This window comes from Aquila chrysaetos, chromosome 4 (genome assembly GCF_900496995.4).
Source record: "Aquila chrysaetos chrysaetos chromosome 4, bAquChr1.4, whole genome shotgun sequence".
NCBI classification, from domain to species: Eukaryota; Metazoa; Chordata; class Aves; order Accipitriformes; family Accipitridae; genus Aquila; species Aquila chrysaetos.
The window spans coordinates 71,200,290-71,228,118 of NC_044007.1; the positions used below are offsets into that span (position 1 = coordinate 71,200,290).

General features: G+C 40.9%; 1 protein-coding gene across 16 annotated transcripts in view; it reads right to left on the reverse strand.

Moving 5' to 3' along the window:
* LOC115340598 (poly(rC)-binding protein 3-like) overlaps window positions 1–27,829 on the reverse strand; it is a 149,835-nt gene that overhangs the window by 118,692 nt on the left and 3,314 nt on the right. The window lies entirely within an intron of this gene.

Genomic DNA, 27,829 nt, shown 5'->3' on the forward strand with positions numbered 1-27,829 from the left:
GTGTTTTTACAAAAGAACTTGGCCAAAGTCAGCTGCTGATCTAATGCTGTTTCAAGGCTTAGCAGGACAAGGTCACTATTATTTTTTTTTTCCTGACACTTTTAGCCTGGTTAGAGAAAACAAAAAAAAGAAAATAAAAAGTCATACTACTTTTTGCATCAAAGCTTAGAGTGTAGCTGTTAATTCTTGCATGTGCAGTTCCCAGCCCAAAGAGGAGCCAGGCACATCGATTGATAATACATAGAAAATTAATTTCTTCAGCTGGGACGCGTGCCACCAGCCTCCCTGGTTACTTCCAGTGCCTCAGCCATCACAGCCTAATCGCAATGGACTTGAGCAGCTCTTCTCTGGATACCGAGCACAACCCCTTTGTTCTTGGAAGTTTGTCTAAGAACACTCGTACGTACGACGGGCATCTTGTCAGAAATGATTAAGGAAAAAAGAACATTGGTGTGGAGAAGAATAAGACAAAATCATCTCTCAGAAACAGTAACATAAAAAGGGAAATGGTAAAAACGGTATCAGCAATGACCCTACTGCTCATTTGAAGCAGGTGATTCACTACAATTGAATCCATTTCCCCCAAGGTGTTTATTTTGTAAGGCTCCATTTTCTTACAATTGTATGTAGATGCGACTTTTAGGCCATTTGACACCAAATAACTGACTGTGAATCATTATTTTAAAATACATTACCGTAACCTGCAGCATGGAGAAGCCACAACACGATACCTACTTGGAAACTATAGTCTTTAACCTGACACACAGGTGCCGACTGCTTACCTTGTTCTTACTCATATATTTGCCTCACCAAGATTTTTCCTCTTTTGTTCTTTTAACGGCACTCATTAAAACTAAAACTGCATTAGATGACTGAAAACACAAAGCCACACAGCAATGCCAGTACATGAGGAGCTGAATTCTCTGAGGGGAGGCTATGAAATGTTATTGCTAGCTCTGCTGCAGTAAAACAAACTGCCACAGAGAGCCATGTCCGTTCTCATCTATTGACGGAGATGAGCTGAAAATAAGTCACAGAGGAGGTCAACCACGATACTACAGTGCCCCACTTGCCCTGCAATAACGAAGAGCATGTATGAAAAATGTTTAATAATACAGGGAAGTGAGGGTGGTGGTAAAACTTCTTTTCAAATCCTGCACCGGACTTTCATCTTGCACTGATTTCCATTACACCCAATGAAGCTTAGGCATGATCAAGAAGAGTGTGACCCACCAAGTTTTACAGCTCTAAGCTGCCATTTAGTTCTAAATTTCTTTAAGTGAGGACTGCTGAATACGGCAGGCACCGAGCTGTAATATATACTCCATTAAAAGCAGTCTAGAGAATGTGACATTCTTCTTATCGTATTACCTCAGTTACTGGCAGAATAATATAATTATGATTCACATTGAAGTGGCCTACAGAATGAATTTAATCAAATTTTAATATAAAATATGGCCACTCAGAACATATTCCATTCAATAGCTTGTTCAGTCAAGATTCTGTGTAGGGAGGGGAAGTGCAGTTGTCATTCCCAGTAACAAAACAACAATCCCTTTTAAGTCAAATACAGCATCAGGATGTTTAAGCAGACAGTAGAGGATGCATTGGTGTCACTGATATTGTGCTGTACTCTGTATATAAATTGGCATGGATGACTGCTGCATCACTTTCAGTCTCTTATGCTTACAATACAAAGCCATAGAGAAACTTAGTATTTGAGTGCTCCTAGCAAGGAATAAGTAATTCATTCACTGAGAAAAACTCTTCTCCTACCTATATTCATGCAGACCAAGTGGCTGGATTCTGTGCTGAAGGACACCGGGGCAAATTCAGAGCGTAGTCATTGAAAGCACACCGGTTGCTGCAATTCTACACCATTCTGACTGAGCTGATATCTACTGATTTAATTATAACTAAATGACTTGAAAGTCAAGTGTGTCCCATTGATCAGATCTTAGGTGACTCCAAATGCAAGGAGATACTGCATAAGTGCATAAAATTCTCATAGATAGTTTTTCAGAGAATCCACTTGGGAACTATGGTTGCAAGTGTTCAGATATAAAACTAATGCAGAAAAGACACAAAAGATACTAGATATGAGAGGTATTAGGTACAAAAAGCATTTGTGCAGGAGTTTAAGTTGATTACTGGGGACATCTGCAGCATATAAGCTCGGGTTTGCTGCTTTTCAGTTTTAAGGCACCAGCAAGGCCCTCACACTCTGGTAACACAGGAAGAGCTGTGATGGGTTAAAAATTCAGTGGAGAGCTACATTTTAGTTTACAGCATCCGAAGATCCAGCCATGCAGTTTACAACTATTTACAACATTTTAGCCATTTGACTATGATATCCTAGCTGTTAGTGAGATTTTTCTCGAAGGTGTCCATGAATTCCTTGGATGTCATTCAGGAGTTCTGTTGTTTTATTTTGTTAGGTTTTAGTTGGGTTTGGTTTTTTTTTTTTTTGCTTTGGGTTTGTTGTTGTTGTTTGTTTTTGTAAAAAACCCCGTCCATCTGCTATTCTCCTGGGGCTCTCACCACATCCCTTACTGCCTCACAGCATCTGTCTCCTTTATCCTTTCCTTACACTAGCTCCATTTGCTCTTCTCCCTTTGCTTTTTTTCTGTTATTTTAACTTCTTTTTGGTTCCTATCTGCTACATCTGACATCTTTGTTTATTCTCTCTTCATTTCCCCCTCTCAGCAACCCTGTGATCCCCCATCCCCACTGTCCTGCTTCTGGTGACATTCTCCCCCGGGAGTAACCTTTCTGCCATGTCCACCTTCTACTTCCCACCCCAGTTTTGGCACTACTTCAAGGCCTTTAACAAAGTTATTCCTGCTTGCACATCTCATGTCTCAGCCTCTTGCTTTCTCCCTGTCTCTGCTTTTATTTTCTCTGAAACTCTGTATTTAAAATGACCATAATTAGCCAAAGCTTCCTTACATTTCCCCTTTCCACCATTCCCTCAGAGATCAAGATGCTTTCTTCTGAAAGTACTCCTTTAACTATACTTTGAGTGATTTCTCCTTCTCCCTACCACTCTCCGTACCTCTGCTCAGATGGTCATGGGGATATCAGACTTTCGCAGCTACCTTTCCCAAATGTTCTCTAGTCTGGAGTTTTGTTCAGTTATTTTATTTTAGGTCTATTTAGTGTCACATCCAGTTCTATTTGCATCTCCCCTCCATGTTGCTCTCATCTACAATCCACCAACTCCTTCCTTCCCTTCTTCACAACTAACTGAACTAATTTTTGATGACTTGGTCTTCCACTCCTTCAGTTAGACACTTCATCACCCTCCCATCTTCATTCAGCTAAGAGCATTGATTCAATTCTTCCACCCTGCCAGACTAACCTTTCATTTCACTTTGTTCCAACTAAGCAATATCATGTTCCTTCTTGCTGCCATGGTAGCCTTCTCCTATCATCTTCTGGTCTCAGCCAAAACAGAGCATCAACCCCTCCTCCTCACTCCCTATCTGTGATTTCCAGGTCATGAATGCTGAAGACTTTTTGCATCTTCTCAGTTTACTCTTGCATTCTTTTGCTTTCTTTGCCCCTGTGCACATGCCTGCAGATCATCTTCCTTTTCCACATTTTTCATCCTCAACTCACTTGTTCTTCTGCCTCGTTACAAAGCATGGCAACTGTTTGGATATCTCACTTCCCACAAGCATTTTTACAAATACTGTTTGAAACTCTCCATTTCCATTTTTGACCCGCTGCAGTCTGGCTTCTATTTCTTGTACAAATTCCCTCCTTCACTGAAGGCTTTAGTGTCTTCTTTTTGGTCAGGTCTTTTAATCAGCACCCTGGCCATCCAACTGCCTTCCACAAAGTCAGTCAGAAGCTTTTTCTCCAAGAATTTTAATGCTTCCCCCCCCCACCACCCCTCCAATCGTTACTTAAGAGAATAACCCTCACCTTCCCCCATGATTTTCAGAAAAGACCTGACACAGGCATGTCTTGTGTTCTTTTACCTTCCGCATCTTATTCCCCAGGTAACTTTATCAAGAAATTGGACCACTATGCTGATATTATTGATTTACCTCTCCCATGCATAACCATCTCCTTTTTTTCAGTCTGTATTTTGATCTTTCATTCTGGTATCTCCTGTAATGATCAGCAAGTTCAAGGAGGACAGGGACAAAGCACAGCAGACCTTCCTGCTACGTCTTTCCCTGAATACCGCAAGGGCTCTACCATCTTTCTTTATTACCAATCACACAATCATCTAACAGGATGCCATCTTCAGCTCTACCCTCAGTGTGACTTTTGTTCTCTAGTTATGTCCTAATCCTGCAAATGTGCCTGAGAGATGACCTTTTCTATTCATCCTCATTGCCAAAACTTGCATGTTGTGGTCTTTTTGCGAGTTTTTACAGCTCAGTGTTTCTCAGTCCATGCAAGAATTAAAGAATTGTGATCTTCGTGTGTTCATAGTAGACCATATTAGATGCATTTACTGCCAGAAAACCCTTGTTCAGATCTTTTAGGTTTTAATCCCTATACCTACCTAAGGAGTGAAAGAGGCAGGCAGGTGAACAGAGAGGGACAGATTCAGACGCATCTAGAGTGTGGGACATGAAGTCCTGTGTCCAATCTAGGGAAGCGAAACATGGAGGGGAAAAAGTAGAAAGGCAAAAATAAGGAAGCTGTGGAAATAAAGAAAAGGACAAAGAATCAAAAAAAATGCAAGCAAATTTAGAAAGACAAGAACAAATGAAAGGAAGTGTGTGCAATAAATAGAGAAACAGAGAAAACGAAAAAAAAGTTAAAAAATAGTGGGGGAAGTCTTTGATACTTAAAAGGATATTTAAAAGAAATTTAAGTGAGCAAGCTCAGTTAAAATTTTAGGAAAAGAAATACAACCACCTCATATAATCAGTTGTCAACCAAAATCACTCTGGCTTAGCAGGAAGTATATAAAATCTAAAATATTTCCAAAGTTTTCATTAATCTTTAACTTGTTCTTGAAAATGGGGAAGGAATAAGTTTGGTTTGAGAAGATATTCCAAGTTAATAGCGCAGCTCCACAACCATGGCAACAAAGAGTTGACTTCACTCTGCTGGGGTCTGACACAGGAGCTGCAAACACAGTACAGCGCTGGGATCGTGATCAATACCAAGAGAAGTGCTGTGGTTTCACTACTCTGCAATAGCACAGCTACTTCATGTGTTTCTTACCATGCACGCAAGTTATAATAGATCCTCACTTGTTTTAGGATTATTTCCAATGAATTTAAACTCATAACAGCTTTTTAAACTTATCAGCATCATAAATTAAAAATAAATGTTTTCGTCTCAGAGCTAGGCAAAGACCTTAGGAAAACTGGTTGCGTTTATAAACATATATCTTACCTCTAAACAGAAGATGTTTTTCCAGGTTATTCAAAATACACAAGAAATCCCCTGTATTTTAACTGAACAGTGGCTTCAGAAACAAACTCAAAACTACTGTAGATTACTCTAAACAAAATATTACCTGTTTGAATTTATTTCTACACAACTTCTAACTGATTAAAATTATGCTGAGTTGTGAATGTCTAAACATACTATTTGTAATGAAGACAGATCATTAAATACCGATTGTTGTCAGAAATACTAAAACAAACACCAGAAATGTATTGTACAAAATTAAAATATTAGATAGGTCATGTTCAAAGTTAACACAGGATATTCTATTCTCAAGATCACTCTTTTCTCAGGGAGAAGATTAATTTTTGTTTGCTTCCTAATCTACACGTTTTAAAATAATCTATGGTGTAACTACGGTACTTCCATCTGTTCCAGAAACATGCCCTTTCAGTACTACCTTTTAATTTATCAAGACCATGATGAATATAAAAACAAAACTATCATAAATTATCACAATCAAGCCACTGAACATATTAGAAGTTGAGTAAAGAGAGATGCTGAAATAATTTGTCTTGCCAAGTGAAATGATGGAAAAGCTAGCAGTGCAGGGGGCAATGCTATGCATGGAAGAAAAATAAATGGAAGGGTCTCCATTTCACCGACTGCTCAGTGTATTTTTCTGTCCAGTTCTCTCTAGTAGGTTAATAGCTGGGCTGTCTTTAACCATGATAGCCTTGATGACTGTACTGACAAGAAATCATGATCTACAGCAGATCTGCTTTTACAAAATGGCTGGATAAGCCCTTCCATTAACAATACTAATCAGATAAAGTATTGCTAATGGATGACCCTGCATCTGGTTAGCATGAACTGTTCTGTTTAGTATGTATATGCTGTCTTTCTCATGCAAGATCAAGATGTCACTGCTATAAATTTATACATTATGTTTGGAAAATTGTTTATAATTTATTCTCTACATCTGCTGCAACTTTGGAAAACAGAGAGCTGGTTCTTTGTTCTTGTCATTAAATCAGATTATTCTCATGCACTGCTAAGGGTTTTGATGACCCAAATAACAAACAAGGGACCAACATGTAAAGACAGACTAGGAATTAATTTATATACTCACTTTTCCCTCCTGGTGTAAGGGAGTTATCTATAAAGTATGTCCTGATAATCACATTTCTAGGTAAAGCATATTATGAAACTGGAAGTATAATAGCCATTTGACAGATATGCTGCATAAAGCCATAGTGTCCTGAGTGCCAATCCCTTTATGTAGCTATAAAATATTTAAAGTACACAGTGTTTACAGGCAGTTAATAGATAGCAGTGATAAATCCCTTTCAGAAAAAACCTTGTCCTGTGAGCTTTATAGAAATGAGAAATCTTAAGAGGTGCAGCATCCACAAAATTCACATGCCAAGAGATCCCCCATGCTCTTTTCTATGAAAAGAGCGGCATCTGTGCCAAAGTGTGTATGAAAACGATTTTCCTTCAGTCCTGTGATGGGTTTACAACCAGATCAGTGTATACTATTCACAAAAGCTTTTACAGCATTTGTCTTCAGTTAGTAAAGATCTCCCTTACCGACAGCACGGGTAACAGAACTTGGTTGGCTTTGTTCTCTTTTGCAATATAACATGCAAAAAGAGAGCAAAACATCACCAATTTATACAACAGCAACATTTTGTACCTATCTTGCAGAGTCAGTGCAAAGTCAGTTATAGTCTGGACATGAGCAAGATGTTGGAACTGAAGTCACTTACATTGTTTTGATCCTTCCAACTTTAACATTTGTTTTATAGAAGAGTGTCACAGTCCCTGCAGATTGCGGCTGGCTTTCATTTTAAAGCAAAATTTAGGACTCTTCCAATTTGGCCCAGAAAACAGATTTTTGCTTCAAGATTGCCAGGTTTACAGTAAAGATACAGAGGATTGTCTTTGTAGAGGCTAACACAAAAATTGAAAGTTGCAAACTGTTAAAAGGACCTATCCAATTTAAACTTACTGGTTTTCCCCCTAAAGTTTCTTTATTTTCCTCTACATCAAAAAATCACTTGTCACTCTACTAGGTCAAACTAGCAACATCCTCTTGAAAAGCCAAGCTACAGAGGAAAGCTTAAGAGAGTTCCTAAACCCCTATGCCTAAGCAAATCCTCAGTTACGAGTTTCTTCTCCTTAATAAGGACCTTGAACGCAGCGGGACAGGTTCTTGTCAGCAAGGGGCTTGGGAGGTCAAAAGCTCCCCTCCACCCATGGATCTCTTGTTTGTTAGGTGGAACTGTGATGCTTCACACATTTATGAAAGAACATAAACTATGTCCTAAACTTCCGTTCTTTTGATATTCAGAACTTGAGCTGCATGAGCTGGGAAACAAATGGGCTTTTAGAATATTAGTGATTTTTAAAAGCATTTTACCTTGCCCCCCAAAGTTCTGGCACTTAAATGATTTATACCCAGTAGCACTAGCAACGCTGAACATTGCACAGCTAACTCATAGCACACACTTGTCAACTCATATATCATACAAAGAAGCTAAAAGACATTTTCATACCAGGTTACTAATAATCACTCCATGAAAACGAGCAGACAATGCAATTTCATCGTTTAAAAGTGGCTTTTGCCAACCTACAAAGCTAAATTTTCACTTTCAATCAAGGCAAACCTATTTTTTCAAAAGTTATTTCCCCCTCCCCCAAAGGAATACTGTGCCAAAGCTTTTACAAAGGTTACTTAATTATTTTTTTTCCCCAGCTACAATAAGGTTTGGATGCCCTTTCAGCTTTAAAGCTTTGATCTAAATATTGTCATGCCCCATGTGATTTCGAGGTGGTCTAGTGCCACACAGAAACAATACCTGGGGTTATTTCTGTGCATCTTTTTGCCAAATTACGCAACCTTCCACCTGTGGATGGAAACAGATGCCAGATACTATCAACTGTAAGTGAACTCCTACATCTCTTCGCTATAATTAATCTATTTTTCTTTAAACATTAACCTCTACTGCTGCCAAGTCTGGATTCCCTCAGTGCTGCTCTTGTGCCTGCAGTGAGGTTTGCCCAGTTTGGTCAATCTTCTTATAGCACCTGTCAACTTACTGTTATGCTTTACATGCTTTCCTTAACCCCTTCACTGTCATTTTATTTATTTTTTTTAAATCAGGATGAAAATCAGGATCTAAATCCTCAGCTTTGAGTCTTACAGAATCCAACCCTATAGGACTATGCCAAAAAGTACAATAAAAAAACGATCTTAACCCAACACTGTTTGGTTGGCTCCTTTAAGGTCTGAGACAGATCCAGACAGTACAAGTGTTTGCCCTTAACTTGCTTTTGTACTTTCCAGCCCCATTGCACATCAGAACGGATGGATAAAGCAAGAAAGAGGAGAGTTTTGGTAAAAGGAGGAATCGAGGTGCCAATTCCTACACTTTTCAGAGTTTTAAGGATTTTTTTCCTCCCTAAAATATATATAACAAAGCAACGAACCCTTTACAAATGAGCCAAGTTTCTCTTCCCTATCTTTGTGAAGGGCATCAAAAAGCACAGACTGGAGGAAAGCCAAAGGGCAGCTGCAGCTCGGCGGCGGCTCAGCAAATCTTGCCCGGTCTTCTGCCTGAACACTGAGCCCAGGAGGACCATATTGCAGAAGGCCAAGTGGTCCAGACTTTGTACAGGGTGATGGACGGAATTAGCTTCAACATGCCGACTGCTGCAACGATGTTCTTCCATGAACGCTCTTCAACACTGAGGTCATACGTACAGAAAACTTTTTCATGTGTGTTTTGGGGGTCATATCGACACTGCGTATGCTTTTGTAGCGGATAGGAAAATATACAGTTGAAGAAGTGCCTCTCACAACCCACAGGTATCTTTTGGTCATTGCTTAAAGGCAGGTGCTTTCATCAAAGAGCTGAAAGCAGCATTTGTTTCAATAAATTCATGGGTGTAAATCGTCGGGAATCCCTGTGGTTATTCTTACCATTAAGACGGCATCGCAGCGTTACCGAGCTGCTGCTTAAGCTTTAATGGGTCTGTGACTTAACCATGAGAAATTCTCAGCATAGCTCGTGCTGCTCTCCTGACGTCATAAGCATGTACCCCAGAGGTCAATTACTCAGCTAAAATGCAACAGTTGCCTTATACAACATAGTGTAAGAAAAAGCTGCGTTTTCACACAGGAACCGATCTACCCATTTCCTTTCAGGGTGGACTTTAATTTGTTACGCAGTTGTCCTTTTCTTTTAATTAGGCCTGTTTGCTGTGTTAGCAATTGCAAGATGATTTGAGGTTGGGGATTTTTTCCCCCTGAAATAAAAGGTAGCATGGTGGTAGTAGTGGCGGAAGGTGAAAGGATCTTTAGTAAAGGGGGACGGTTTGATGTTTTGCTTTGAGACTGGCAAGTTATTTGGATAACCTGGTGGCTTCAGGCAGCACCACAAAATAAAACGATATGGTGTCAGATAAAGGAAAGGAGGAAGGTCATAAATATCACAGCAGTGCTCCACTAAAATGCAGTACAATTAACTCCATGAGCTGCAGCTTCCCTACCTGCATTAAGAGTGGTTTGCAACAAATACAAGCCCCAGTCGCCTGAACTGGAAGAATGTTTTCCTGCTCAAGACTGCTGCCAAAGGCTATGATCAGACATGAGCATATTTCATGAAGATGACAGTTACTTTGAGGGAAATGATGTCCACCCCAGGCAACCCTAGTGATTTCAGCACATAATTTAGGTAACAGCAACCTCCTACACGTTCCACGCTGAAAAAAACACCCCAAAGCCGGGAGCAGGGGGGGGGAGGAATCCCAAACACCAAAAAACCAATGCCATATCCCTTAAAACATCACCCTTCTGTCAGAACGAAGCCTGATTCCAACCTAAACACCTTTTGGGGTAACCTCTTCCTACAAACCTCCAAACCGAAATACCGCTTGTATACGCAAAATAAAGAACTATAATGTAAGTACACATGAATGAGCTCTGACCTTTCCTTCTGGCTTGCCCATATGACTAAAAATAATGATATCTGCTTAAGGTCAGAGGTCTGTAATATATGAATGCTGTGCCTGTAGTACATGCGTTCCAAAGGCAGGCTGCACTGTCATGGATAATTACGATATCTAGTGTAATCACATCTCAGTTTCATTTACAGTAGTAATTTTTTAATTTTTTTTTTTAGCATAAATAGGAATAAGCCTTGATCCAGACCTATAAGACATCATTGTTATAATAGGAGATCTCTTTGGCAAGACTAACCATTTAAAATTGAGAAACTTTTTTTTTTTTTCAAACTAATCTAACTTTTCATTTGCATTTAATTTGCAATACATCAGATAATTGTACAAGCAGTCTAGAAAACCTCCATGCTGATGTTTCAACACAAAAAGATCTCGTTAGAAAAGGTTTTGACCATAAGAAATGAAAGGCTATATTCTGGTTACAAACCACACGATCCATTAGTAGGATGGGGGGTAGGGGGGAAAGACATCAACATCACCATAGAGAAATGTTCTGCTAACTCAGTCTTGCTGGTTTTCTGAAAACAAGGGAATATATTTTCAGGTCAGTGATTTTCAACTGTTTTCAATTCACAGATCCCTAAATATTTTCCGGCGGAGATGCAGACCTTTGAATAGCAAAATTAAGCCCAAGGCAAAGTGCCTGCTTTTCATCTTTACCTGCCATGCGTTTGTGAGGTATGGTTCACAGACTATAGGTTGAAAAACATTTTTTTTTAAAGATATCTTTTTATTGCAATTTAGCTGTTTTGCTTAGAATACTGCTATCCTAGCTTCGCCTAAAAGGAAGAGGGGAGAAGAAGAGACACATGCTCTGTGGACAAGACTTCTTTGAACTGAAATCACAGATGCTTACGTTTTTAGGTCCCTTCATTCTAGATATGTTTAGGTACAAATTACATTGCAATTCTTCTTTCTGTAGTTTATCAGCCTTCAGTTATACAGGAAAGCACCCATGTCTAACTACCTGAGACCGATCTTCAGCATGCAAGATCTGCGCCTGGTCCTGGTTCAGAGCCAGAACATCTTTGGCCAGAACCACAGACTCAATTTACAGCACAAAGCGAAATGCCGATATACTACCGGGGGCCCAGGGAGGTGCATCCTTGCTACCCTGGAGAAGTCCTATGTGCCATCTCCATTCGCCCAAGAATCACCAGACATGGGACAAACATAAAGGCCTTTTTTGTTTGTTTGTTCGTTTTAAAATATCTTTCTTTTAGTTGCCTGCAGAATTCTTTCCTTCCCTGAGTTCCGCTGGAGCAAGGGGAGGGCCCGTCCCTCCGATAGAGGTTTACACTATGTATAGTCCTCTCCATATTTCCTTCGGGAGCATCTCGTGCATCCACTTAGCAACAGATATGATTCACCCAAAGGGCCCAGCCCAGCATTATGTGGCCTATATGAAGAGTCCTCTACGTGACAGATATCCCCTCAGGCACAAACCTGGAAACAAAAGCATCTTTGGGCCCACCGATCATTGAAGCCCCCGGAGGGCTTCTTTCCATCCATGTTTTGTACACATGTTGGTTTTGAAGACACGCATCCCTTATGCTCTTTATAGAGTGTTCTTGGTGCAGGCATTTAAAAGAAATATTGATTTGAACAGGGTTCTTCTCTTCCCCAATCCCCTTCCAAATTTTGACTAAAGGTTTGAGCACTAAGCATCAGCTCTAACTCTGGTGTTTGGCAACGGCACATCATGGCTTCTGGTGATACACCGCATTACAGAGAGGGAAGAACAATATAGTCACCACGCACTGGCTGAGGCCCAATGTAGACGATTATGCAGGCTCTTTCCAATAACAGCATCCCCTCCTCTCTCTAATTTATACAGGAAATAATGATTAAAAAAATCCTCAGACTAATTTGTATGTGGGGATTGTGCAATTTGATAGAAAAGATGACAAAACCTTGATAGAATCACCAGAAAAAAAATCTTACGAATTTATACAGTGCAGACAACAATAATCTAATTTTTTTCCACAGTGATTTTGATGTTACTTATTCCCACATCTACAGTGTGTTAGCAGTCTTTTTCCCTGCTAACACACTGTAGAAATCCCTTTCCTGGCAAACATCATCATCAAGGGGACAATTTCCCAGAGAAATCTGGCTCCAATTCAAGATGCTTTGGTAGGATCAAAGATGGATCAAAAAAGGGGGAAGGGAATTCATGAACACATCAACCAGAAAATGTGCATGCATCTACTCTTGCACTTGATCAAGAAAAATGAAGTAAAATTGTTTTCTTTTAGTCTCTGTACTACTGATTAACGTTGAGGCTGTCAACACCTCTGATTTGCAATTGGGAGCAACCGTGCTTTCAAAGAGATCCAGATCAAGTAAATGAAATATAAACAAAGATGAGTTAACACCAGAAACCTTCCCTGTAGAACAAAGACATGGAACAGGGACTTGCACACTTTTTTTTTTTTTCCGAACAGGTCATACATGTAACATCCTGACAGATTTAATGTTCACACTTGCATTACTACAAATCTGCAAAGCACTCCACTTCAATAAAAACTTGATTTTGATGAGCTAGAAATCAGTGGTCCAGAATGGCTTCAAAGAATAATGGACTACTTCAGAAAAATCCTTCAGATTTTTGGATGAAATAAAACATAAGACTCCTTTATGCGGCCATGAAAGCTTACTGAATATCTTTGTTACTTCACACAATGGCAATCGAGCTGCTTAATTAGAGAAAACTGAAAGTAATGTTAATAAAACTACTACAAAAAAGCTAAATAAAAAACCATATTGTTGAAAATTGCACTGAAATTTATTATCCTTGGTTCATAAGATACGAAAAATGAAAGTGAATTTGAAATATATAGGCTTGTCTTTGCAAATAATACTGCCAAACATGGAGTAAAATAACTCAGGTCACACTAGAAAGGGCCTCCTTACCATTGATAACTGCCTGATCCGTGGGGACAAAGAAATTGAGAGTTAATCCAAGTGACTGAACCCTACCTTGTATTGTTATATTCTGCCCAAGCCATCCTAGCATTAGCAACTAATACACTTGCCATCAGTCTTAAACTGTGATTGTTTAACAGCACTTTGCAACTTCACGCTCCTAAGCTGATCTCAGGTGCACGTCAAGAGCACACAAAGTGATTGCTACTCCAATTTGTGTGTTGCATTTTCTTTGGCAGATAAGGGAAAAAGAGAAAAAAAAGGGAGGGGAAAAAAAAAAGAAGAGAGAGCGAGCAGAAGGGACAGCAGAACAGTTCCTGCCTCTGTAAGCGTCCCCTGTGCCATTCCAATTTAAACACAGACCTTAAGACGAGCATCGTGGTGGTCACGTTGATCACAAGCCAAAGAACAAAGCAATTACGGTGCAAGGACTACCAAGGCACAGAAAGCAGTTAGGAGACAATATGTGTAAGCCCGTAGCGGTATTACAGCATCAACTTTCCACGAAATTGTCCTTTCCCATTTCTGATTCTCTGTCGAGATGGATTAACGCACCGTCAGGGAGTCCCAGCTGCCTGACTCCCAGACCAGTGCCAGCAACGTTTGGTGACGCCAAATGCAGCTGGGTCGCAGCTCAGCCCGGGGTGCGTGCCACAGCCTGCGAATGCAGAAGGCACGGCCTCAGCTGAGGCAACGGGAAGGGGAATATTACACCCAGCACTCACTTATGGCTTATGATCACCTCATCTCTGGCTCTTCTAATGGCTATAGACTGCCCCCCCTCTCCAGACACCAGGAAACTGTATGAATAGGAGCCAATTTTCCTATTTAACCTTGCAAGGATAGTTCTTTACAATGCAAGCGAACTTAGTACAAGTTACTGCTCAGACCTTGAAAATCTGGTTCATTTGTAAAGGGATCCCCCCCCCCGCAAACACACACACACAACTGCTGGCTCAGGAGTGGCTGTAGTTGCATTTCCAGTGTCTGCGAGATGAAGCTGTTCAACAGCCATTTCTGCTCATCCCAGAAGGTACACAGACACTCAGACAGCAGCTGGTCCGTGCAGGCCAACTCTCTGCACTCGGCAGACTAATCAACCTGGGTGGCTTAGATTAAAAAAAAAAAAAAACAAAAAACAAAAAACCAAAAACCCACAAAACCAACCCCCCCCCAAAAAACAAAAAAACCACCAAAACGCCTCCCCCAACCTCTCCCCCAAACCAAACCACCCCCCCACACACACCCCAAAACCCAGAAAACCCCAAACCCAACCAACCCAACAACCCGCCCACAAAAAACCCCAAACGCACATCTATTCTCTCTTGCTGACAACACGACCACAAGCAGCGTGACGGCACGCTCCCTGCCTCTCTGCCTTGCCTACCAACAGCGCTGTAAGAGCCTATAAATACCATGGGGACGCACGCTTGTGGTGCGGAGCCCGCTCACGCTCTCTTTCCATTCTCCGGCCTCGCCACCAGATGCCAGACAGCTCTGCAGGGCTGCAAGGGCACTCCTGGGCTTTTGTAGCCGACCGGAGTAACATGGCAGCATGGTTTGTTTCGGAAACAAAACAATACAGAAAGCTTCAGCTGGATAAGTAGGAACCAAATGGTTTCTTTTAATCTCGAGAACCTGTTATCTGTACATATCTGACTTCCACCGCACGTTTTTCTTTAGCTATTTAGGTGCTACAACACAAACTCCCTGAAGAGCCTACTAACCTTAAATGATAACAAGCAAAATTAATAAATAAATAACCCCTCCAGTATCCTAAACTCAGGCACTCATGGCAAACCTCCCCAGCTGCCCCTCACCACCCTTCAGTTAACAGTAATGCCAAGGGCATTCAGGAGAGCTGCTCTGAGGATGGGGGAGGCAAACCGGGAATAACCATCCCGAGCTCCCCTGCTCCCAGCACAGTATGGCAAGATGAACTCCACGTCTAATAGCCCGAGACAGACATGAGGAAGGAACTAGTCATTTACCGAGGAGATGGTAATCGAAGCCAGGTCTCTGCAGATGCTGTGGCAATGAGATATGAGACAAGATTCCAGCTCCAGGGCTAGAAAGATGCCTTTCAAATGGCTTAAATTTTCTCCCTAAAGCCCGTTACTTTCTAATTCCAGTTCAATTTTTGCAGCAAGTCCCCTCTCCTTGGGCTTCCCTTGGGACAACAGGACTGCGTTTCAACTTTTCAGGACTAACACTGCTCTCCCAGATCTCAGTGACTGCTAACTTCAAAAGGGAACACACTTGGTTCATTAGACTACTTAATGACACTCATTTTGGCACTGATCTTAACGCACTTAATGCATTTAAAAAAAAATATTTTTTTTTTTTAAATAACCAGTATAACCTAGCAGTCAGAATTGATTTGCCAACAATTGGCAAGGACCTCCATCACAGGAGGAAGCAGGCACATTTTAAAGACAGCTTGCCTTATTCAACTTTCACCTGAATTATGATAACGCATCATCCAGAACCATGCATCAAAATCTTTCATACAATATTACAGCAACATTTAAATTTTTTCCAACTGAAGATAATGAAACAAATTAATCTCTGGCATAGACTACTATGGAAGTAAATAAGCGACGTGGCCACTGATGCCAAGGATAAATCTGGATGGGAAGAGTAAGAACCACCAGTGGTGATACAATCAGCACAAAGTCTTTAAGTGTTTACATCTGGATGAGTAGAAGGATGTGATAATCAAGGAACAAACTGCTTTGCTACTAATTCTGAAATTCTAGCATTCACTCAGGCAAGAACAATACAAGATGCCAGTAGCGTGAGCTATTTCACACAGATAAGCAACTCTGGAAGGAAGCAAAAGGTGCTAAATGTTACTCAAGGGAGGAGAAACAGCAGTAGAGAAAGAATTAGACACACAGGATAAATTTAGCAGAAAAAGACTACTGACTTGGAAAATGTACATTACTAGAAAATTACAGAAAGTTAAAATAAAGATTTTTTTATTATTATAAAAGTTACTACAGATGTCATTAATAGAACCCCATGATATTTCTATGTAATTTGATTTATAAATGTAATTCATTGTTGGAACACACTGAAACTGAAAACATCTTGAATTCAAGGGAGAGAAATCAGACACGGTTCAGAGGTTTGATGTACTGGGTGGGGGGGGGGGAGCATGGAGTGGAGAACAAAACCAACCAAGGCTGTAAAAATTCAGAGGCCTCCTAAACACAGAAACTGAAGCTGGTTTTGTGAGACTTCTGGTATGTCCAGCAGCTGGTCTTACATGCCGTTGGTTTATCTTTATTTTAGAACTATTACTTTGTTGCTCTCTTGAAATCAGAAACGACAGATACACCTGAAAATGAACCAAAACCCAAATACATATCAAGTAAAGATGAATCCTTTTTTTAAATGCTTTTTTTTTAATTAAAAAAAAAAAAAGTCCATAAGCATTAAGTTCATGCACTTTGGAGGAAATATTTTGCATCTTCCCACTTGATTTGCCTTTGTCTACAAAGCCAAAGAGGATAGCAATCCACAAACATTTGAAATGTGCCGACACAGAAAACAAGGCTATGTTTACTCATAATAAATAAAGCTATTCCTGCTTTAGGTTGGAATATAAGTGGCACCGACAAAAACTGTAGTTGTCTAAAAGCATCGAGCGTGATGCCATCTGAAAGTAGGGTCAATATTTGATCGGAGATCGAAGATTATTTTGCATGTTTGATCTGCTTGCAGGAGAAGCAACTGCTGGTCTTTGATGTGTATGTATCTCCTATAAATCCAAGGAGGTGGTAATTCCACAGTACAAAGCCATGACGTGACCACAAATGGAATATCACATGCAGCTCTTACCTCAACGGATTGCAAAAAAAGATATAAAATAACTAGGCATACACAAAGAAGGCTGACTTAAATGATATAGGAATTGGAGGATGAGATACTGAATATGAAGACAGACTAAGGAAGCTAAAGTTATATAATCCAGAAAAGAGGATTGAGCAGAATATGATCATAGTCTATAAATAACTTACAGGTAACAATATAGATGAAAGAAGAGAATTATTTAGAGTCCTAGTAGAGGATAAGATGAGAAGCAATTTCCTTTAGCTAAAGAAGGAAAAACCGAACAGAATAATGTAGGCCAAACATTTGCAGAACCTAACACCCCACAGCAGTATGCATGAGACTGCATTTTAATCAAGGTGAAGCCATTTCACACACGTGGCAGTTCTAACTAAAACAGGTGAGTCTTGTGCCTAGCAGGACCCAGCTCAACCCTACGGTCGCCTGTCAACAGAACGGACTGGGGTTTGTTTTGCTGTCTGGGTACCCAACAGCAGAGATGAATTCAGAGAGATGTCAAAATTGAGTATAAAGTTAGAAGACAGGCTGTCTGGAAGAAGTACTTTTAATTTCCCCTGCAACTTATGGGAGACAGGTTGTTAATACCAACCACAGACAGGAAAAATGGCATTAACATGGCAAATAATGCGTCATTAACAGTTAAAGACGGACATAGAGCTAGTGCCCTGGATGTGTCTCGAACAGCAAGAGAAGACTTGCTCTCAATTAATCCAACTTGCAGTTTTCAAGTAATGTCAACATAAGCAATACGTGCTCATAGCAAATAAATTGGAACGAGCGAGTAGAGATTTACCTCAAAGACTGAAAAAAAGTGAAGTTTGACTTTGCAAATACATTCAACAGAGCAGCAGGAGTCTACAAAAGACGACAAGAAGCTGGCCTTAAGATTAATGAGATCCAGAAGGCTGCTGCTGTGCCCCTCACGCTGCTGTACAGCGGCGTGGACTGAGCTAACGTGAGAGTAATTATTTCCTTGGGCACTGCGCAGGCAGCGTAGCCATAACCGCGCAGACGTAAGCACAACCTGCAAACCCATGCGTGGATGCCGGTAAAAGCTCAGGCTCTTCCCTGGTTTTGTGCTGCTGCGGCTACATCGCCGTCGCTAGGCAAGTAGCCCACTTAATGGTAGTTTTAAAAGATCTGCAGGAGGACTGCGGTGATGCACTAGTCTACACCGCAGGCAGCTAAATACTGATGTATCCAAGCGGACTGATGTTCAGGGGTTAAATTCAGCCCAGCAAGGCTTCCCAATAGCCAGGGGAGAATGACTGGCTTCTGACATGGGCAATTCAGAGCTGCTCTGCTTGGAGGTGTTTCTCTCTCCACTGAGTACAGACTGAGCCAAGGGCAGGGGGAGGCCTTGTTAGGCAGCTTTGGGGAATACTCCCGCCTTGCATCAGACATACCATACCCATAACCAGATGTAACTCTGCCCACTAAATTCTTGAAACAGCATTTTATCTTGGATTGCACGCTTCTAATACTGTTAAGTGTCTGTCTGATAATCCAACTGATTTACAATGGATTTAGAAGAAGCAAGCAAGAATTTTTTATACTTAATAGCATTGCTGTACACATCTCGGGAAGATTTTGTTACTTGATTGCCAACTCTCATGAAAACCCAAACGAGCAGTGGAACAAGAATACACCCCTTTTCCCCGTAAACAAGGCCATTTGAGACATTTTTTCTGCTATGGAAATGTCACAGGTTCAAGAAAGGTAATCGACTGCAGTCCATTTGCTGAGAAACATTTGTACAATGGTATTTTTCTACAAACACATCCAAGATGCACAATCACAATCAGCTCAGAAGAGAAACATTGTAGTAGTTAAAACTGTAACTAGAGCTACAGATTGCCCCTCGCTGCAAGAGAGTTTTTTGTTTGATATTTTTTTTTCTTCATTTTTACATCACGCCCTTGTGTCTACAGTACTATGACAGTAACCTAGATAATACACCAGTGTTTACTAGGGAGGCTCGGACAACAACCAACCAAAGCCTACTTGTTCCATCCCACTAAGAGTCCCTTGCTAACGCAGACACGCCGACACGCACAACTTCACACAGAGGTTTCAGATGCACTGGATGCCGTCCAAGACTGTGTGCTCACGCACCACCGCAGCACCTTCTTGGGGCATTCATTCCCATTTCAGTTGGTATCAGAAGTACTGGGGCTGGGACAGTTTTGAATGGGGGGGGAAAAAAAAAAAAAGCGTGCCTAGAATATGATCTTTTAGGTATTTCACCGCTGAATGTTCCAAGTGGTTGAAATAAAAATGCACAACTTTTGGAAAGTCCGTATTCCTACTGAAGCAAAGTGGTGGTGGACATAATACAACAGGCGTTACAGTGTAGTGTTCCCATGCTAACCACTAGACCTTTCCCATGTCGTTAAAAATAACATCTCCTCTCAGGGAAGTGGAAAAAAATCCACGTACCAAGGTAAATATTTTCTACTCAAAGATATTGCAAAGACTTTCCCTTTCCAATCTCATGGACATACCACTCTCACCCTCCCTTTCCATTGGTCCCATGACTGAGACAAGGTATCTTTGCAAACCCATTTCTTTATTCTTTTACCCCAAACAGAAGGCACCATCCAGGCTTAAAACTCAGACCTTCTGAAGAGGGGAAGGAAAGTCAGGAGAAACGGATGAGAGGAGAAGACAGAGCCTGTGACAACACAGTTTCCACGATCTTAGAATCATAGAATCATTTAGGTTGCAAAAGACCCTTAAAATCATCAAGTCCAACCATAAACCTAACACTGCCAAGTCCACCACTAAACCATGTCCCTAAGCGCCACATCTACATGTCTATTAAATACCTCCAGGGATGGTGACTCAACCACTTCCCTCGGCAGCCTGCTCCAGTGCTTGATAATCCTTTCAGTGAAAAAATTTTTCTTAATATCCAATCTAAACCTCCCCTGACGCAACTTGAAACTGTTTCCTTTTGTTCTGTTGCTTGTCACTTGGAAAAAGCTCGTATCTTATTCAGAGACAACCTGGAGCGGTATCACACATCACCTTCACAATGAGATGCCATCTTGCAGCCCAAGTCAACAGAAGTGGCTGGTAACATCTTTGTGTTGTCACAAAGATGGATGTTCCTGGGATGTAGGAGCACAAAGGATCCCAGGAGCCCTCGGGGATTAGACAGAAACCTGTTCTCATCCTACTGCTCCAAAAGAATAATCGAGGAGAAATCCTGTCAGGGGCTCTGTGGACATCTCCTCCTCCTCAACGTCTGCCTTGGATGTTACAAGAGGACAGGGCTACCTCCAGCTCAGCCTTTTATCACATTTGGTCTTCTGCACACATGTTAAAATTCAGGACAACCTTCACAGTCTGTCCCAAAGCATTAAGGCAGCAAATGAGTGGAAGACGTAGAAAGAGCTGTTTCAGTTTGTAAAAACTAACCAGGTAAACTGTGTTAAAATATGGCTTCAGTTACAAATCCAAGACCATCATTGGCTAAGAATGCAGATCAATGGCACTTCAGATTGCCAAAAAAGAGAAACAGAAGAAGATGTTTATGGCTCAGAATCCCTTCTAATACCATTTCTGTCACAAGGTCACTACATGTATATACAAGCTACAGATAGGTACGTAAAATAGGTGTCCAGTGCTTACACAAACCTACTGACTTGGACTAAATATTAATTGAACACCACAATTAGGTTAAAATTAATGTAGATGAACTCCATACTTTGTTGATTACACATCATACATTAAAAAGAAATTTATCTGAACAAATACAGTTAAGTCCTTTTCATGAATAAGAAGTGTGAAGGCAAGAGAGACTGTTACAAGCAGCAGTTATTCAAAGCTGCAGACACGAAAGCTAGTCTCACAACATGAGCTGTAAACCCATTTTTGTTTATTACTATAGCCTACCCATTTGACATCTACCCTAATAAATGGTTCTCAATGAAAAGCATGCAAGTACACACCATTTTCTCTGGCTTCCCCCAGAGTATTGAGGATCATTAGACAGATCATCGGCTTTCTGCAAGAGACATCTGCATAGTTTTCAAATTTTGACTAATAATCTCTTGAAATAAGGTTTGCAGCAGAAGACATGCTGAGCCAAAGTCATCAGCAGTCTGAGTCTGTGAGGATGTGATTTTTGAAGATGACTTTGCCCTCAGCTTTAGACATATTTGCAGGTCCAAAGTGGTTTTATTCTGTGGATGTCCCCACACCCCCAAAAATTGCAATTACTATCAAGAAAATAAAAGTATCAATCCAGAACTACTTCAGCTGAGATGTTTCTGTGACTATTCCCAGCAACAGACTTGTTTCTCAGGGTTTTCTCAGAAAGCAGAGATAACAGTGCAAATTAATTTCCTTTTAAACTTGGGCAAATATGTGCACAAATTTTACTTGATTTGCCCAGATTCTATAAACAAAAGTATGCAAGAGACTTAATGTAGTATAAACATGATAATTTTCTTTAGAAAGTTGCCAGGCATGGTTTAAAGTTGTAGTTTAAGTTCCCATTTAAGCGTTTCAAGTGAGTAAGAATTAGTATCTTTGAAATCAACACAGCCTAGAAAGGATTTTGTAAAATCTACTAAGCTCCACATAAGATAATCCCCCAATATAAAAATATATGTATCTGAAAAAATCTGAATTGCATTAGCAGTGTAGGAACTAGAAATGAAACCTATTTTAGGTGCATCTGCAATCTTTTATGCTTGTCCAGTAGATTTTAGGGATATTATTTAGAAATACATTTCTGTATCTGTCAACTCAGCCACATTCTCACTGAGAGCATCAGATTTTGATGTATTTTTAAGTCTAATCTCAGAGGCATGCAGAGCTAAAATGAAGGTGACATTTTATTAGTAGCCGTAGGCAACCCTAGTTCTGGCTACTTTCGTTATTATTTATCTCCCAATGTATATATGATCTGCTGCTTTTAACTTTATTGACTAATAATAATATTCACTGGAGATTGGGTCTTTCCTGTCTAGCGATGGGAAAGCAGAAGGGTCACAAGGTAAAAGAAAACTCCATTTTCATAGGCACTTTAATGCATTGCTCCTAAGGGAATTCAAGTTGCTTTAGAAAGGTTTAGATATATATTGGTGGGCCCTTTACTCCCGCGCCAACTAAAAGCCCATCCATCTGTGCACAATCCAATGTAATAAAAGCACGGTAAAAAGGATAGTTTCTGTACACTTTTTTTCTAAAGCCTCGCTTGCATTTTATTGCCAACTCCACAGTAACTTCGCACACCCACTCCAAGTAAGACCAGGGTTGTTTCTTAACGGGAGGTACAACAGGCAAGGAAAGGTCAGAGTGCTGTGAGATTTCCTTTCAGACAATGAACAGGATTAGAAGTGAATAGGTCTCAGTGAGCAGATTACCCTAAAATGAAACCCAGGGATGACAAGGCAAAACCCAGGGTCCAAATAGTTGGTCAGCAATCTCCTCCCAGCAAGTCTGGGGTCAAGAAGTGGCTACCAAAAAACCTGGCATATATATATTTATATGTAATCCACCACAAGTGGTGTTGATATATTCGCCCAGACGAACAACAAAGCAAGCAAACAAAACCCTGTAAAAGTTTAGCGTATCCAAAAGTTAAGGCTACCTTTGTCAGAAGAAAACTAGTATCGGAAAATATGGGAATATCAAAATAGGCTGCCTAAATGGCCGTAACTCTGCCTTTTATCACCTTTGCATTGAAACTGAAAACCAAGAGAGCAGGAAGGCTGTTTATGAGAAATCAAAAAGCATCATCCAACCACATTAAAGTATGTTCACACAACTGCAAGGAGATCGTATCACCCACTGGCTATAAAGTACCGCTCATCTGTCACTCATCACCTGACACTCGGTAACTGGCCATAGATGTGATCCAATGCGGGGGGCAACACGAAGCAAAACAGGTGAGCTCCCGTTACATGCAGTCATGACAGTCTTAGTAGTTGCAGAAGGAATTTATCTGCATTTCCAGTGTTTAAGCTACTGCATTCTGCTCCACAGCCAGTACCAGGAACAGGCATCCCTGAAGTCACCATGCCACAGCTGAAGATCAGTGTCTTCTTAAAGCATGCTTTCTAAGACATGGGTGAAATTACTCACAAACACTAATTAGCTACCTATGAAAGGTTGAATACTGTGATGTCACATATTAAGTTACGATAGGATATGCCGACAGATTAATTGGTACTGTAGCTCCCAGGGAGATATAGGCAATTATGGTTCCTGTAACCAAACAGGAGGCCAAGAGTAATGCTGGTTAGAAGCGTGCGTGTCGTGGTTTATCCCCAGCCAGCAACGAAGCATCACGCAGCCGCTCTATCACTCCCCCCCCACCCAGAGGGATGGGGGAGAAAATCAGGAAAAGAAGTAAAGCTCGTGGGTTGAGATAAGAACGGTTTAATAGAACAGAAAAGAAGAAACTAATAATGATAATGATAACACTAATAAAATGACAGCAGTAATAATAAAAGAATTGGAATATACAAATGATGCACAGTGCAATTGCTCACCACCTGCTGATTGACGCCCAGTTAATCCCTGAGTGGCAATTCCTCCCGCCCCCACTCCCTCCAGTTTACATACTGGGCATGACGTCACAAGGTATGGAATATCCCTTTGGCCAATTTGGGTCAGCTGCCCCGGCTGTGTCCCCTCCCAACTTCTTGTGCCCCTCCAGCTTTCTCGCTGGCTGGGCTTGAGAAGCTGAAAAAATCCTTGACTTTAATCTAAACACTACTTAGCAACAACTGAAAACTTCACTGTTATCAACATTCTTCACATACAGAACTCAAAACATAGCACCGTACCAGCTACTAGGAAGACAGTTAACTCCATCCCAGCTGAAACCAGGACAGTGGGAAAGAGTGACACCCAGCACGTGACGGTCACAACAGACACCCCCAAATGCCGATGCATTTCTGTCAGCATTGGAAGCTGTTTGGGGAGCTGCTCTAGTTAGTCACGGAAAGTACAGCTTCAGGAGGCTCCATCACCACGGATCACATTGGAGGCTTTTGTCAGAGATGTATCGTTCCTGCAGAAACAACAGAAGCCTCCAAACTTTCAGCAGTCTCTTAAAACACAGGGTCAGATTCAGAGTATCTTTCTTATCTGACGCTACAAACACTGAAGGGACATTAGACTTTGTCACGAGCAAGGTTTAAGAGCTCTTCTAATTTTTATTCAGCCTCCTCTACCCCACCCCAGTCCACAGTAAGCATCTTGGGATGCTCACAGCACTTAATTAACAGCGACAGTCTTTCCGTTACCTGCCGGGCATCTGTATTTGTACAGTGGGAATGCTGATGGGGGAAGGAGGGAGGGGGAAATGAAGTCTCTCTCTCTCTCTCTCTCTCTCAGTGTCTGCCTGGAGCCCTTGCTCTTCCCGGAGAAATCTAATGGTGTAACTTCTGATGTTCCCTACTACTCAATCAAAATCCAGAGATTTAAACACCTCTGAACCGAAAGGAGTTGAGACTCCAAACCTGATTCTCATCACTGCGAATGAAAACTCTGAACTTGCGTATCAGAACAATGGCGATCTCTCATATTTTCCTGTTTGCAGGAGCAAAATATTTTGTTTTAATTTACTCTCATAGGTATGACATACATTAATAAAAAAGACAAACAGTCTTTTTAATCACTTTGATCATATGTAAGCAAATCTCCACCAGATCCAGGCAGCTCAGGGACTTTCAGTATTTAATCCAGTACTATATAGTAGCTATTGAGTGGATTTACAGTATTTACAAAGGTTGTGTCTGTCCCCAATGTTTTTACAGCCTTTTCATTTAAAAATCTCTGCTGTTCTATAGAATGTTTAATGTTACAAAGCAGCCAGCAAAATTCCCATTAGCTCTTCTGGCTAGATTCTGGCACGTAGCCACAATCATGCTAATGAAATCCTTGAGGTACACACACAGTTTTGTTAATTGAATGAAATCACAGAAAAGTCATTTTATGGTCTTCAAAGCTCACATTCTGACTTTCTATTCATTTAAATCAGGCTCAAATGCTGAACAGGTGCTGTACTGCCCACCAATGAGAAAATACAAGCCAACGGAGGTAAAGGCAATAGGCCATCATAAATAAATACAGGACTAGACGGCGTGGACATCGCACCAAGCGCTTCATTGCCATGTAGCTACATCCAAAAGTATTCTTTTCCCGGGAGACGTACCCCTCTGCTTTTCTGTAGAGTGCTCTGCACCTGGGATGGTATTCCACTTCCCTTGTTGCCACCAGGACAACCAGACTGCTCAGATTTCATTTCATGAAATCCTCAGATTAGCACTAATATCTTATCCGTATTTGCTTACCAACAAATGCATACCTATTTGTATATAAAAGATGACGGGAGTCTTTTTCTAGAGCTCCACTTGCTCTGTACGCAGCTGCCCAGACTTTCGCTGCATGCCTGGGACTGCGGTTCTGACACAGCCACCCCCGTTTTCTAAAACTTGGCTGAACCTTCATAAAGCCTCGTTTTAAAGCATCACAGTCAAATGCTTTTGTTTGGTTTTGGGTTTGGTTTGGGTTTTTTTTTTAAATTTTATTTTAGTGAAATTATTCTTTGTTTCTTATTACAGACTTGTCCCTAAACTAGTCTGTAGGTATAGTCAAAAGTTTTTCAGTAAGCATACTGTGAATCTAACAGAAATAAAGCAATACAGAACAAGGCAGAGAAGTGCAAACAGTATTTTTCTAAACATTTTCATTGTTTGGGGTGGGTTTTTTTAGTTATTTGAAAAATGTTTGTCTTAAACTGTTCCTGAGGTCAAAAGGAAACAAAACCAAACCTACACATTCAAGTTTTTCTCTGAACCATTTTGTAGAAGTTTTCAGGTGTCACTGCAATAAATCCTACTAAGAAATGCTGCAGCGTCCTCCTTGCGCTTGTATCAAGCACACAGTTGCTGTCTGAGCAACTAGATTATGCTGAAAACAACAGGTATGTGGACTCTTTTTACTCATTTTATAAGTCTGCTGCTTATTTATTCCATATTGTTACAGTCAAATCCTGCCACCGATGCCCACGTCCTTCTCAGAGGGAAAGTCTGTTGAGGTCACTGAGCTGAGTCTTGACAGTCTTAATCACTGCTCAGTGACTCCCAGCAGCGTCTACCTACGACGTCAAGCACGGACCTCTGAGGGGGTGGGTGGAATAGGAAAGTTCATCTGACTCTAAATGACCATTACAGCTCTGGGAAAAACAAGGTCTGATCTGAGTGGGAGCCTGGTCTGTAGGGGAACAGAATTTAAAAAAAAAAAAAAAAAAAAAACCCAACCAAAAAAATCCCCCACATATGTTAACCCTCTTGGAAAAAAGATCCATTCATGTTGGTTTGCATTTTTTTTTTTTTTTTGAAGTATAGATAATAACCCTTTATATTTTAAATAACAATGACTTTCTATACTAATTGTTTTTTGTGTCTCTGCGCTGAAGGCTTTCAGGGCTCGGAAGGCAAGTCAAGATGCTGAACAGCGTGTGTGTACACAGGATGACAGCCTTTGGCAGGGGACACAAAAGCTTCAGAATACGGGTGAGCCCAGCGAAGGGCCACCCGTGTGCGTCAGGGCCGATGGGGCTGTCTGCTAGAAATCTGGCATACTGCTCAAATGGGAGTTTGTTAATCTGAACTCGATTTCTGTGCCTGATTGATGAATGTTAACATATAATCGCACTTGCTGAATAGTTTCATGGCTTTATAACCACTTTATAGGCGCTTGGATGTATTACCGTCTCCCTCTTCCATCCCCCTAGCCAATGGACACTACGCTCCATAAAAACACACACCCTTAAGACTAGGTGGATGTCTGTTACAAAGATTTTCTGCTGGATTTTAATCCAAAAGAGCTGGCATCGAGCTGGTATTTTTTTAATTACAACCTCCTTCACTCAGTTCTTTTCTGTCTTGTGGAGCACCTATCAATCAGGAGGAGTCACCGCAGGATGCACCCAGTGGCAGGAGGCTATTTCATCCCCTCCCCCAACCCCAGACACTGACTTTTTTTTTTTTCTTTGCCCCCCCCCCCCCCCCCCCCCCCCACTTCATTAACTAAATGCACTGAATAAACCTTAACATCCCAGCTAAATCCTATTGGCCCTGGATTTGCTGCTTAATGCTAAAACCCGAGCGACCCATTTTTCTCCTGTTGATACTTCTATTGCTGATGGCAGCCAGCAGAGAAAAATACCCAACCTTAAAATATTTTAATGTAAGGAGCAAAACCCAGAAAATTCATCACTCACTCTTTCTGCTGCTGCTCATGAACTTTACGTAAGCTCTACTTCATGTGTCAAAGCCTCCCTTGCTTTTGTGCTTCATAGGCAACACAGCGACTCTGTTGCTTAGCAAATGAATGCAACAAAGTGCATCTGTTATTAAAAGTGCGGCAAGGTCTCTTTTAAAGAAAAATGATCTTGCAAAGTCTATGGAAATAAATTTCTGTGCATTCTACAATCTCCAGTCATGACGCCGTTAGAAACGTCAGAAGATGGAGACCCCACTAACTAAAAATCTTTGGGAAAGACTAACAACGAGAGTAAAGCGTTTCAGTGCCACGGATTCATTTTGGGTTCCTATCCTTACGTTTTGCTTTAAACTGTAATAGTTTGTCTTCCCGATTTCACGTACGCAACAGAAAAGGCTAA